Source organism: Peromyscus eremicus, chromosome 22 (genome assembly GCF_949786415.1).
Source record: "Peromyscus eremicus chromosome 22, PerEre_H2_v1, whole genome shotgun sequence".
Classification (NCBI taxonomy): domain Eukaryota; kingdom Metazoa; phylum Chordata; class Mammalia; order Rodentia; family Cricetidae; genus Peromyscus; species Peromyscus eremicus.
This window is the reverse complement of record NC_081437.1, coordinates 24,482,626-24,493,945: the sequence shown is the minus strand read 5'-3', so window position 1 is coordinate 24,493,945 and position 11,320 is coordinate 24,482,626.

Sequence of the window (11,320 nt, the reverse complement as noted above, 5' to 3'; positions counted from 1 at the left end):
TATAGTCCTGGCTGGCCTGGAACTCACAGTGTGGACTAGGCTGGCCTTGAACTCCCAAGAGATTTGCCTGCCTCTGACCCTTGACTGCTGGGATTAAAGGTGTGCACAACTACACCGGCTTTTCTTTTCTTTATTAAACTTGACCCGCATGGCAGAAGGAAGACTCCCAGAGTTGACCTTTGACCTCCACATGCTTGTCATGCGTGTGTCTACCACACACACACCAAACCTAATAAAATACAATTTTAAAGAGTTTTAAAGAGCGAGTTATACGTCTAGCCCTTGGAAAGCAGAGAAGGATGGAGAGTTCCGGGTTAGCTTGGTCTACAAAAGGCAAGAGATTACATTAAGCACACTGCAATTTTGGGTAAGCCAACAGCACCTCATGGACACTCAACCAATCAGAACAGACACCCTCACGTGCTCACAGGGCTATGCGGATCTCTGTATTTGTAAGTTCATCCTTTCAGATGATGCCATTAGCAAGCCTCCTCTCCAAGCTTCTGCCAGCCGGAATGTTAGAGGATGCCTCCGCCTGGCATGGGCAGGGCACACTGGCACCTCCCAGAGGCCTTTGGGAAACAGAGAAGGCATGCTTCAAGGTCATGGCCACCCACAGACAGTCTCAATGATGCAGTCCACATCCAGCCAACAGCTCAGCCCACAAGCCTGACCCCTCGATCCCTCTGTCGGCACCCTAAGTATCTCATGTCATTTTTCAGAATGGTTAGTGGAACTCGCTGGCCTGTCAGGTCTGAACTGTCTTCTGCACCAGCCTCCCCCATCCAGGGTAAGGAGAGCACTGGGGCCGCATACAGAGGTTCACATCTGCAATCCCAGCACTCTACAGGCCAAAGTGGGAAGATTGCCCTGAGTACGGCGCTAGCCTCAGATACAGTGAGACATGGCCTCAAACACCCAAACCAAAACAAAAGGGAACACTGGGTTAAGATTCAGGAGACCCCAACCGCAGTCCCATCACTGGCTGTAAGATGGCCGGCCACCTGTTCATCCCATCTGGGTACCCAGACGGGCCAGTTAACAGGCTCAGAATTAAAAATGACCTTGACGTTTGAAACATAGAGGCAGGATCAATAGGGATGATCACAGGCAAGAGAAAATGGGAAACTGGTCCAGTGTCTGAATAAGGTTGGGAAGCCTTAGGGGGTCAGAGAGGACCACAGAAGGTCAGAGGGCAGTACAGAGCAACAGCCACTATTGAAAAATGATCATATGATAGTCAGTTCAGCTAGGAAAGGCCCAGTATCCACACTTCCTCCTGTCTTCCAGTCAGGCTGGTGGCCTGCTGTGGTCAGCAAGGAGATCCGGTTTGGGGGGGGCCTGTGCCCCCACTGACTGAGGAGCAGCATCCGCACCTGTCTAGACATCTCCCTGGTGTAGGGAAGGGAGGGGAGGACAAGGCAGAACTGTAGAGTTAAAACCTGCTGGAGGGTCTCTACCTGGAGCACGGGCAACAGGGGATGTGGAGACCTCTGGGGCACCAGAACAGAGACTTCTATCTGCAATCCACAAGGCTGTTGCCATCAGTGGCAGCACTGGGGGACCTTGGCTTGGCCTTCCCTTTGTTGCCAAGACCCCCTGGGGCTATGCAACCTGAACTCTTGCTTTCCTGTCGCAAGTCTGAGCTCTTAAGCCCCAGTCTACAGACTGTAGAATCAGGATCCTGCACCACCTGGGCTCAGCTGGCCCAGCCTGCTTCCCCCTCCAAACCCCCCTGCAGGAGGTTTAGGGCATTTCACCAGGAGTTACCAAGTGCAGGGACCCTCTCTCCAAACCACTGGGAAGCCTTAGCCAAGATTCCAGCACCTCCCAGGCCAGGTCCACCACATTGCAGCTGCCCCAGATGATGTGCATCCCCACCCCCTCCTGCCCCCTCGCGCGCCACTCCTGGGCTCTGAGGCCACTCGGTCCTGCCCCTTCCTCCTAGAAGCCCTGACCCCTCAGTTGGCAGTGGCCTCCCTCTCCAGCACCCTGCAGTTTTAATTAGTTGGGTACTCCACAATACAGCTTCCCCTCCAAGTGGGCACAGGGCCCTGCTCACAGGAAATGCCCTGCAAATAAAATCTCAGACGAGAGGAAGCCAACACTGAGGGAAACTAAAATGCTACTGGACTCAAGAAGGCAGAGTAAGAAGAAAACGCTGGGACTAACTCAAGGGACTGGAGGTGCTCGGACGACCTGTTGACAAAGCCATTTGTGAGACTTGGGGACAGACTGCCAAGATTTTCAAACGGCGTCAGCACTGTCCTCGCCCAACCAAGGTTTTGTAAAAAGAGGCAGGAAAGTGGGTGGGGCTCCTCAAAATGCACCCCCCCACACTCGCAGATCCACATGCAGAGGGCAGAGACGACAACAACCCATTCACGACCCCTGGCTAAGGTGGTGACTCTTCCACACATCCTGGGAGTCCTGCAGCTAGGCCGAGTCAACAGATACCTCCTCCTAACTCCGAGACCCTTGCTGACACCGTGCAGAAACTGGCTCACGAAAAGCAAGCTGTCGGTCCATACACATCTGCACAAGTATGCAGACACACCGCACGGACCCCATCTTACCCACACAATTAGCCAAATGAAGGCAGCTTGGACACAACACAGATCTCAGGGGAAGGGTTGCATTTTTTTGGAACTCAACTTCATGTCTTAGGGAAAAATACTATAAACAACAAGACAAATGAAGCCAGACACAAGGGGGGCTGAGTGCAGGACTTAGGACCAGTATGGGTTAAGAGCGATTTCAAAAATAAAACAAACAAGACAAATGACCCAAAACAAGCCTTCAAAGTTTACAAAGTAACCTCCTTATAATACCAACACTTGGGAGGCAGAGGCTGGAAGATCAATTCCAGGCCAGCCTTGACTACATAGCAAGACCTGATCTCGAGAGGGGGAGGAGGGGATGGAAAGGAACCTGGCACCTTTAATTTACTATCAGAGCCCTGGTCCAGAGCATCAAAGCCCTTGCGGAAACCCAGCCTTGCTGAGAAAGCAAATGGCTTCTGGTACCCACCAGATACTAAAATGGAGGTAGAAGCAACTCCCCCAAGGACCACACTGTAGCTCGCGCTTGTACAAGCCAGACACACTCAGCCATCCGAGGGAAGGAGGTGATGAAGGAGACCCTAGGCCAGCAAACTGGAGGAGGCAGTAAGTGCGTGCTCAGGGGCCCTTCTGCCTCAGGCCCCGGGTAGCAGGGCCAACCATGAGAGGACCTGGGCTTGGCCTCTCCCACAAAGCTCCCACCCCAGCTCTTAGGTGTCCTCAGCTCTCTCTGCCCAGCCACAGTCCTGAGGGCTGGAGCCTTAATGGTAACATCTTAGAAGGGGGTCCACACATCTGACAGGCAAGGCTGTGCTGAGACACCCCCTTTCCATCTGGCTCCCTAAAACGGGAGTCCTGAGGGGATCTGGGAAAGATACTTGGGAGATGTGACCTCTCCAGGTGGTCTATACACAGATAATGGCCAGAGAGCAACATCCTGGGAGAGAGTGGGGAACCCTGATCAAGCTACCCCCTCATGGGAGCCCCACTAAATGTCCAACAGAACACCCAGAATTCCCCAGAGGGCAGATCACCCTCCATTAGTCCCACCCAGAGATGCTGGGAAGGAGCCTTCGGCTCATCTTGTCCCTTGCTGGTTTAAAAAACGATAGCGACATATCCTTAAGGCCTGGGGGACTTGTAACAGATCGGCCAGGGGAAGACCCTTGCAAATTACCCACACACACACCTTCAGGAGAGCCCCAAGTGTGAAGGCTGCATGGAAGCTGTGCTTTACACCAACACACCGTCCCTCCCCTCTCTGCCGAGGCCCACTCCCTGGCAGGTCCTTACTCTCTCCCGCCTTCTCCATCACCACTACCGTGGAGGGACAAACAGAACACCCTATCCCTAGTCTAGGTCTGAAATTCCACCAGGAAAACTGGAGCCGTGGAATTTCAAAGTCGGAATGGGCCTTCAAGCTTCATCGAAACCCCAGCCACAGAGGAATCCCGCCTGCAGACACACTGACAGATGGTCACTGACGCCTCTCTAGTCTCCTCTAGTGCGGAAGGCAGCCCCTGAATTTGGGATGTTCATTCCTTGAGTCTGAAGGGGAAGTCACCTTCCCTCAGGTTAGGCTCCAGGCAAGCACAGAGAGAGCCTGGGCCAGATAACAAGGAGAAGCCTGGGCCACCCTGAGCCCAGGAATCAGGAGCTGCAGATCTGATGGGGGTGGGGAGGGAACAGAAGATTAAAAGGCACCAGGGCCTGGAGCGGAAGGGGGCTGTAAGAAGGTAAGCAGGCAGGTGCCAGACCTATGACACAATTTGGCCTGGGGCGGCCTCTACCTACCCCTGCCCCCCCACCCCTCCCCACCCCGACAAACGCACACTTCGACAGGATTACCTGTCAACAGCTCCACCAGGGCTTTTAATGGACCCCAGAGGCAGAGGAGACTAATCAGCTTGCCCCCGACCCACCACCACCAAGCCCACAGGAACTTCCACAACCCAACCAGCCAAACGCAAGCGACTGCCCTAACTACCTGCAAATGGCCCCCGCCAACCTAGGGGACGGCGCAAACAGGGTCTGCCTGGCAGCTGGGCTTCCCGAATCCCACAGGCCAGTCCTAACACCCCAGCGACGCAAGAATAGCTCCCCAGGCTGCAGCTGTCACATCTGCCTGGGAGGGAGGAGGCACAGCGGAGCAGCACCTGATCCCAGAATCCCTGCGCAGCTTGCCTGCCTGCCTGCCTGCCTGCCCAGGAGGAGGTTCAGCCGCTGGCAGCCCCGGGTGAAACATGAAGACCGAACTGTCCCCAGGGGATGCTGATGGCAGTCTCTGGGCACGCCATCGAGGGGCAAGCCGGGTCACCCGGCTGAGGATACTCCTCCCCGAAGGCTCCTGTCCCCACTAGTTCGAGAGGGTGCAGTCGTGAGGTCCCCCAGCCCTCCCCTTCCTCCCCAGCCCTACCAAGGCCAGAACTGCCCAGCTGGGTGCAAGACGCCATCTTGGGTCAAGGTGCAGCCACAGAGGGCTCCCCTTGGGGAGCCCGGGAAGGGAGCCCTAAGACCCGGTGGGAACCTACTCCCTCCCACCCAGGGCGCCCACACCTACTCAGCTGGCTCTGCAGGAGCAGAGGAGAGGAGGGGATGCAGAGACCGGGGGAAGCCACCGAGGGGGGGAGCGCAAGGAGAGGGTGCCCCCAAGAAGACAAGGCTCCAGGAAAGCAAAATGAAGTTTGGCAGCCATAGGGCCGCGGGCCCCGCGAAGAGGGGCTGGGGGGGAGGCCGGGGGCGGGCCCTGGACGCATGCCAGCTCGGTCCGCGCCAACGAGGAGGGAGGGCATGACGGCCTGGAGTGGGGAGCCCGGGTGAGGGCGGGACACGGACCGCGGCGGGCGCCGCTCGGAGGCTCGGGGGGTCTCCTGAGGTGTGGGGCAACGTGGGGACCGCGACCCCCCGATCCGCAGCCTCCGCGAGGCCTCGTCCTTCACTGTGCAGATGCGAAGCTTTCAAGGACACGTCTACACCGGCCCGGCGGCGGCGGCGGCGGCGGCGGGGGTGCGTGTGAGTGTGTGCGGGGGGGGGTGGGGGGGAGTCTGCTGCAGGGGGGCGACCCCGGCATCCCCACCGGAGTCATTTCCAGCCTTGCCGCTCCCGCCCCCGCACCTTCCAGTCCTCCGCGGCCCCGGGGCCCGGGGATCCTCGCCCACTCCCGCCCCGCCCCCACACTGCGGCGCCGCCGCCGCCGCCGCCGCCGCCGCCACCGCCGCCCCGCTCCCACGGCCCGCAGCGGGGGCAGGGAGGAGCCGGGCTCGACGCCCCCCCACGCCGTTCCGCCTGGCCTCCGCGGGAGCGTGCGCCCCCCGCACGGGCACGCTCCCCACGCGCGCGCGCCCCTCCCAGGCCCGCCGGCGCCCCGCACCCCCAAGCCACAGGTGGCCGCGGGAAGATCGCGACGCCGCGCTCCCCGGCGCGGGCCCCGACCGTCCCCTCGGCCCTGCCGGGGGCCTCCAGGGTCCCCCCGCCGCGCGGGGCCTCCAGGCCCGGGGGAGGGGCGGGGCGGGGCGCGGGGCCCGGGTCGTGCCAGGCTGCCATTTTCTGCCGTGGCCACGGCGCTCCCCGGCCGCCCGCCCGCCCGCCCGCCGGCTCGCCCGCGCCCCCTCCCCCTCCTCCCCCCCCTCTCCTCCCGCCTCCCGATTCCGGATCGGGTCCGCGCCCCGCAGCGCACGGCCCCAGGCCCTGCCAGGGCCCCGGGGCGGGGGCAGAGCCCGGAAGGCGGAGGCGGCGGGGCCCTGCGGCAGCGCGCAGGCCGGCGGAGGCCCCCCGCGGCATTGTACGGACTTGAACTTGAGCCCGGGCCGGGCGGGGGCGCCGAGGGGCGTCCGCGGTGGAGGCGGCGCGCAGGAGAGGGGCGGCGGGCGAGCCGAGGGGGACATAAACAAACCCTCGGCCCGGGCCGTCCGCGCCCGCAGCGCCGGCCCCGCGCGCCGTGCCGCCGCGCACCGAGTTGCAGGGTCCGAGCCGCGCTCCCCACCGCCCCGCTGCGCCCACCCGCCCGCCCGCCCTCCCAGCTCCGGGGCCGCGGGGCTGCGCTCGTTACCGTGTGGCCCGGCGGGTCGGGCGGCCCGGCTCGCCCTGCTGCCGCGGCGCCGCGTCCCGGCTCGTCCTCTGCTCGCGCCGCCGCCCGCGCCGCCTCCCGGCCCGCCCGCTGCCTGCCGCGCTCCCTCCCTCCGTCGCTGTCGCGCTCCCTCTCTCCGCCTCCTCCGCCGGGTCCCCCCCGCCCGCCCCTTCTCTCCGCCTTCCTCCTTCCCTCCCTCCGGCCGCCCGCCGCCCAGGCCTCCGCCCGCCGCTCGCCCCCCGTGGCCGCGCTGGCTCCGGCCCCGGCGCTGCGGAGCCGCCCGGGAGGCAGCACCGGGGGCCCCGGGGCGCCGCGGCGGGAGCGGCCCGGGCGGCGGGCGGTCCTAGCGCCCCCGGCGGGAGGAACGGGTTCGGGACCCCGCCGCGCCCCGGCCGTAGCGCTCCGGGCCAGGCACCCCGCCGGGGCTGAGCTCCGGGTTGCCCGATGCCCCTCGAGTCGCCTCCTGGCCTCAGCCTCCCCACCGCGCGACGCCCCTCTACCTGGCGCAGCTTCTGCGCTGGGTCCCCGCATCCAGCACTGGCCGCAGGGACAGCGGCCCCTCCTCTCCCGGGCCGGTGTCAAGTGCCTCCCCCCTGCCGCCCGCGGAGCCCCCGGCGGCCTTCGCCCTGCAGTTCTCCCGACCTCCACCAGAGCCCACTGCGCTCTGCGCGCCTCAGCACTGGGGCTGGGGACAGCAGCGCCTGCCCAGCCGCGTCGCCACCCCCAGCCAGGTGCCGCGGTGGCCAGACGGCTGCACACGGCCAAGGTCGGAGCGCCTGGCGCCTCGAGGCCACCCTAGGGGCTCGAGCACCGCCGTGGGGTGGGCTGCCTAGAAAGGAGCGAGCTTCCCGTACCGTACCTTGATATGCCCAAGAAGAGTTGGATGCCCTCAGGTGGGCTCTGGAAAGATCCGAAGAGGTGGGAGGTTGAACTAAATGACATTGAAGACCTCTTCCAGCGGCCAGATTCTCCGCAGACCTGCCCTAGACCTGGATCCCTCAAGGTGGGGGTGCTCTCAGGGCTCCGGGTCTATAGTGCTTACATCTCCTCCAGCTACCATCACTGGAGCTTGGCGCTGGATCCCCTGACTCCCAGCCTCCTCGTCTGGCTCCTCCCTCCTGCCACTGGACAGCCCCATCCATCCAGACCTTCAGCTGTGCCCCAGTGTCCTGGGCTGCGTCTCCCACACTTAGCGTCACAGTTAATGTGCAGACCCTCAATGCTGAAGCAGGTCCCCACACCACACACCCCGCTGAGGGTCACGGGGACAGTTGCCTAATTCCTTGGGACGCAGAACCACCTTTCATATTGCAGGGCACCTTTCTCTTCAGTCTTCGCCATGCCCAGGCAACTGTCCTAACCTTTCCTAGTGTCACCCTACCTCTTGCCCCATGCCCACCCCCAAGCTACTGGTGCTCCTTTCTGCTACGCATGGTCTTTCGCCTGGCCGGTTCTAAGACTCTCACCATGCCCTGTGACGACAAGGACACCATTTGTCATCAGCGTAGCACCTGTACGTGCTATGTCCTCATAAATGTTGGTTGAATGACAGTATGAACTGCAGGGTCCCCCCATCCAAATCCAAATCCACAGCCCCTCCAAATGGTGCTTCCAGCTTGACTAAGGACAAGGCTGTTTTAGAGAAAGGTCTCAACTTCCTCAAGAGTTACAGCCAGCAGACATGACACCTCTCCCTTGTCCATGCCACCTTGTCAAGTGTTGCCCCTACTTCCCCGCGAAGAAGCCCGTGCCTGGACTCGGGGTGAAACTTGGTGGTAGAGAATTTGCCTGGTAATCTCCAGGTCTTAGGTTCAGTCTTCAAAACTACAAACAAAAAGCCCATCCTGAGGCTAGAGAGATGACTCAGCGGTTAAGAGCACTGGCTGCTCTTCCAGAGGACCTGGGTTCAATTCTCAGCACCCACATGGCAGCCCACAACTGTTTATTAACTCCGGTTCCGGGGGATATTCGACACCTTGCTTCTGATGGCGCTGCATGCCACATGGTCCACAGACGTGGGTGCAGGTAAAGCATCCATACACATCATCTTTTTTAAGCCTGTCAGATTTGGGAAGCGGCAGAGTAAGAGTTAAGGCCGGGTTCATTTGACTCAGGTTGGCATATCACAATTGCCCCCCAAGAAGCCAAAACTGACCAAGAGGGCCAAATGTGAAGTCTGTGTTCAGTACCGATGATGATGTCACTGGGAGCCTTAAAAGCATGTGGCCTTGGATGCCTGTGTTGCTAGTGTCATGAGACCCACAGTAACCAAGGTAGGGGAGTTGTGACCAGTGAGAAGCAATCATGCAGCTCTGCTGTTGATTCTAGATGCCAGCGCTGATGTCTTTGGTCCAGAGAGGTAGCACATCAATGCTGGATGACCCTCTTCACGCTACAACTAGGTTCAGCTCAAATAGGTGTAGCCTTTAGGCTCTGTTATAGTTTGAATATGAAGTATCCCTCCATAAAGGCTTGTACATTAAAGAGTTGGTCCTCTGTGGTGTTGGTTGTTTTTGTTTGGTTATATTTGAAACATATTATGCAGCTCTGACTAACCTGAAGCTCCCTATGTAGACCAGGCTGGCCTCAAACTCACAGAGATCCGCCTGCTTCTGCCTCCTGACTGCTAGGACCAAAGGCGTGCTCCACCACACCCAGCCTGGTGGCGCTGTTTTGAGAGGTTCTGGAACCTGCAGGGCGTGGGGCCAGGCTGGAGAAACTAGGTCACTCAGGGCATATCCTTGGAAATTACATCTTGCCCTGGCCACAGTCTGGCTCTGGCCTTGTGTCCCGGCTGCTATGAGGCAGGCGGCCTCCTCTACCACCGGCACCTGCCACCATAGTGTTCAGCCCACAGTTGGCCCACATGCACAGACTGAACCCTCAGAAACCGTGAACCAAAGTCCAGCTTTCCTCCTTTAGGATGTTTCTGTGAGGTATTCGTCACAACAGAAAAGCAGTGAACACAGGCCCCTACACCCCATCACTTTGGTCCTCGACATTCTGGGTTAAGATGCAGCATTGCTTCCAAAAGAAAAGGTTATCCCTATAATAGACACCCCCAAATCTCTGTGACTTAAAACCACCAAGTTCTATGACAGTTTGGTGACTCCTCAAAAAGTTAAATGCGGGCTGGAGAGATGGCTCAGAGGTTAAGAGCATTGACTGCTCTTCCAGCGGTCCTGAGTTCAATTCCCAGCACCCACATGGTGGCTCACAACCATCTGTAATGAGATCTGGTGCCCTCTTCTGTATACATAATAAATTAATAAATCTTTTTATTTATTTATTTATTTATTTATTTATTTATTTATTTATTTATTTATTTATTATGTGTACAGTGTTCTGCCTGCACATATCCCTGCAGGCCAGAAGAGGGCACCAGATCTCGTTATAGATGGTTGTGAGCCACCATGTGGTTGCTGGGAATTGAACTCATGACCTTTGGAAGAACAAGCAGTGCTCTTAACCTCTGAGCCATCTCTCCAGCCCCCAAATTAATAAATCTTAAAAAAAAAAAAGTTAAATGCAGTATAACTGTGCGACTCCGAAATTCCACTGTTAGGTGTATATCCAAAAGAATTGAAAGCAAGCCAGGTGTGGTGGCACATGTCCCTAATCTCAATACTCTAGAAGCAGAGGCAGGAGGATGGCTGACAATTTGAAGTCAACCTAATCTACATAGTGAGTTCCAGGGTAGCCAGAGCTACACAGGCAGACCTGTCTCAAACAAACAGGATTGAAAGCAGAGACGTGTAGTGTTGGTATACCAGTGTTTATGACTATTTTCAGTAGCCACAAAATAGGAGCAACCTGAATCCGCAAACCTGTCCGCCCGCAAATAGATGAGTGGGTAATCATGTTGTATATACAACTGGGATAGTTTTGAGGCTTGAAGAGGAAATTCTGACCTGTGCTTCAACATGGACGAACCTTGAGGACATGACGCTGAGTGAAATAAGCCAGTCACAGACGCACATGCTGCATGGTCCTGTTTATACGAGGTACCTAGAATAAATAGCCAGATCTCTGCAGGCAAAGTAGAATCCTGGCTACCTGGGCCTGGATGGGGAGACTGGCAAACGAGGGTATCACTGCTAGAGCTTCATCCTGAAATATGAAAGCCTTCCCAAGAGAGGTGGTGTGGGATGCATTGATACACTTAAAAACGGTGATGTTTGTGTTATATGTATGCGACTACAATAAAGCAAGTAGAGTGGAAAGTTTGCAAGTGTTATGCGTCCTCTGTGGGTATGCAGGGTGGGACTGGGGGCTGTGTCCATGCAATATCCAGGGCCTCCGATGGACAGAAAGAGCCAGGGGAAGCACCAGGGGATGTCACTCTGTCGATGGGCATGTCACTTGATGGGTAAAACTAGACATACAGTTCCGTTTAACTAGAGTTGAACTGGTTATCAAGCTATCAAAAGGCCGCAAAGACCAGACACATTAGGTTGAGGATGTCACTCAGTCGGTGGAGTACTCATGTAGCAAGTACAAAACCCTGACTTCCATCCCCAGCACCACAGAAACGGGTGTGGTGCACACACCTGTAACTCTAGTAGAAGCAGCAGGATTTTAAGTTCAAAGTCATCAGAAGTTTGAGACCAGCCTGAGCTGTATGAAACCTTGTTTGTTTGTTTGTTTGTTTGTTTTGGATAATTAGCCACAGAGATCACCAGGGGGGCTCTTT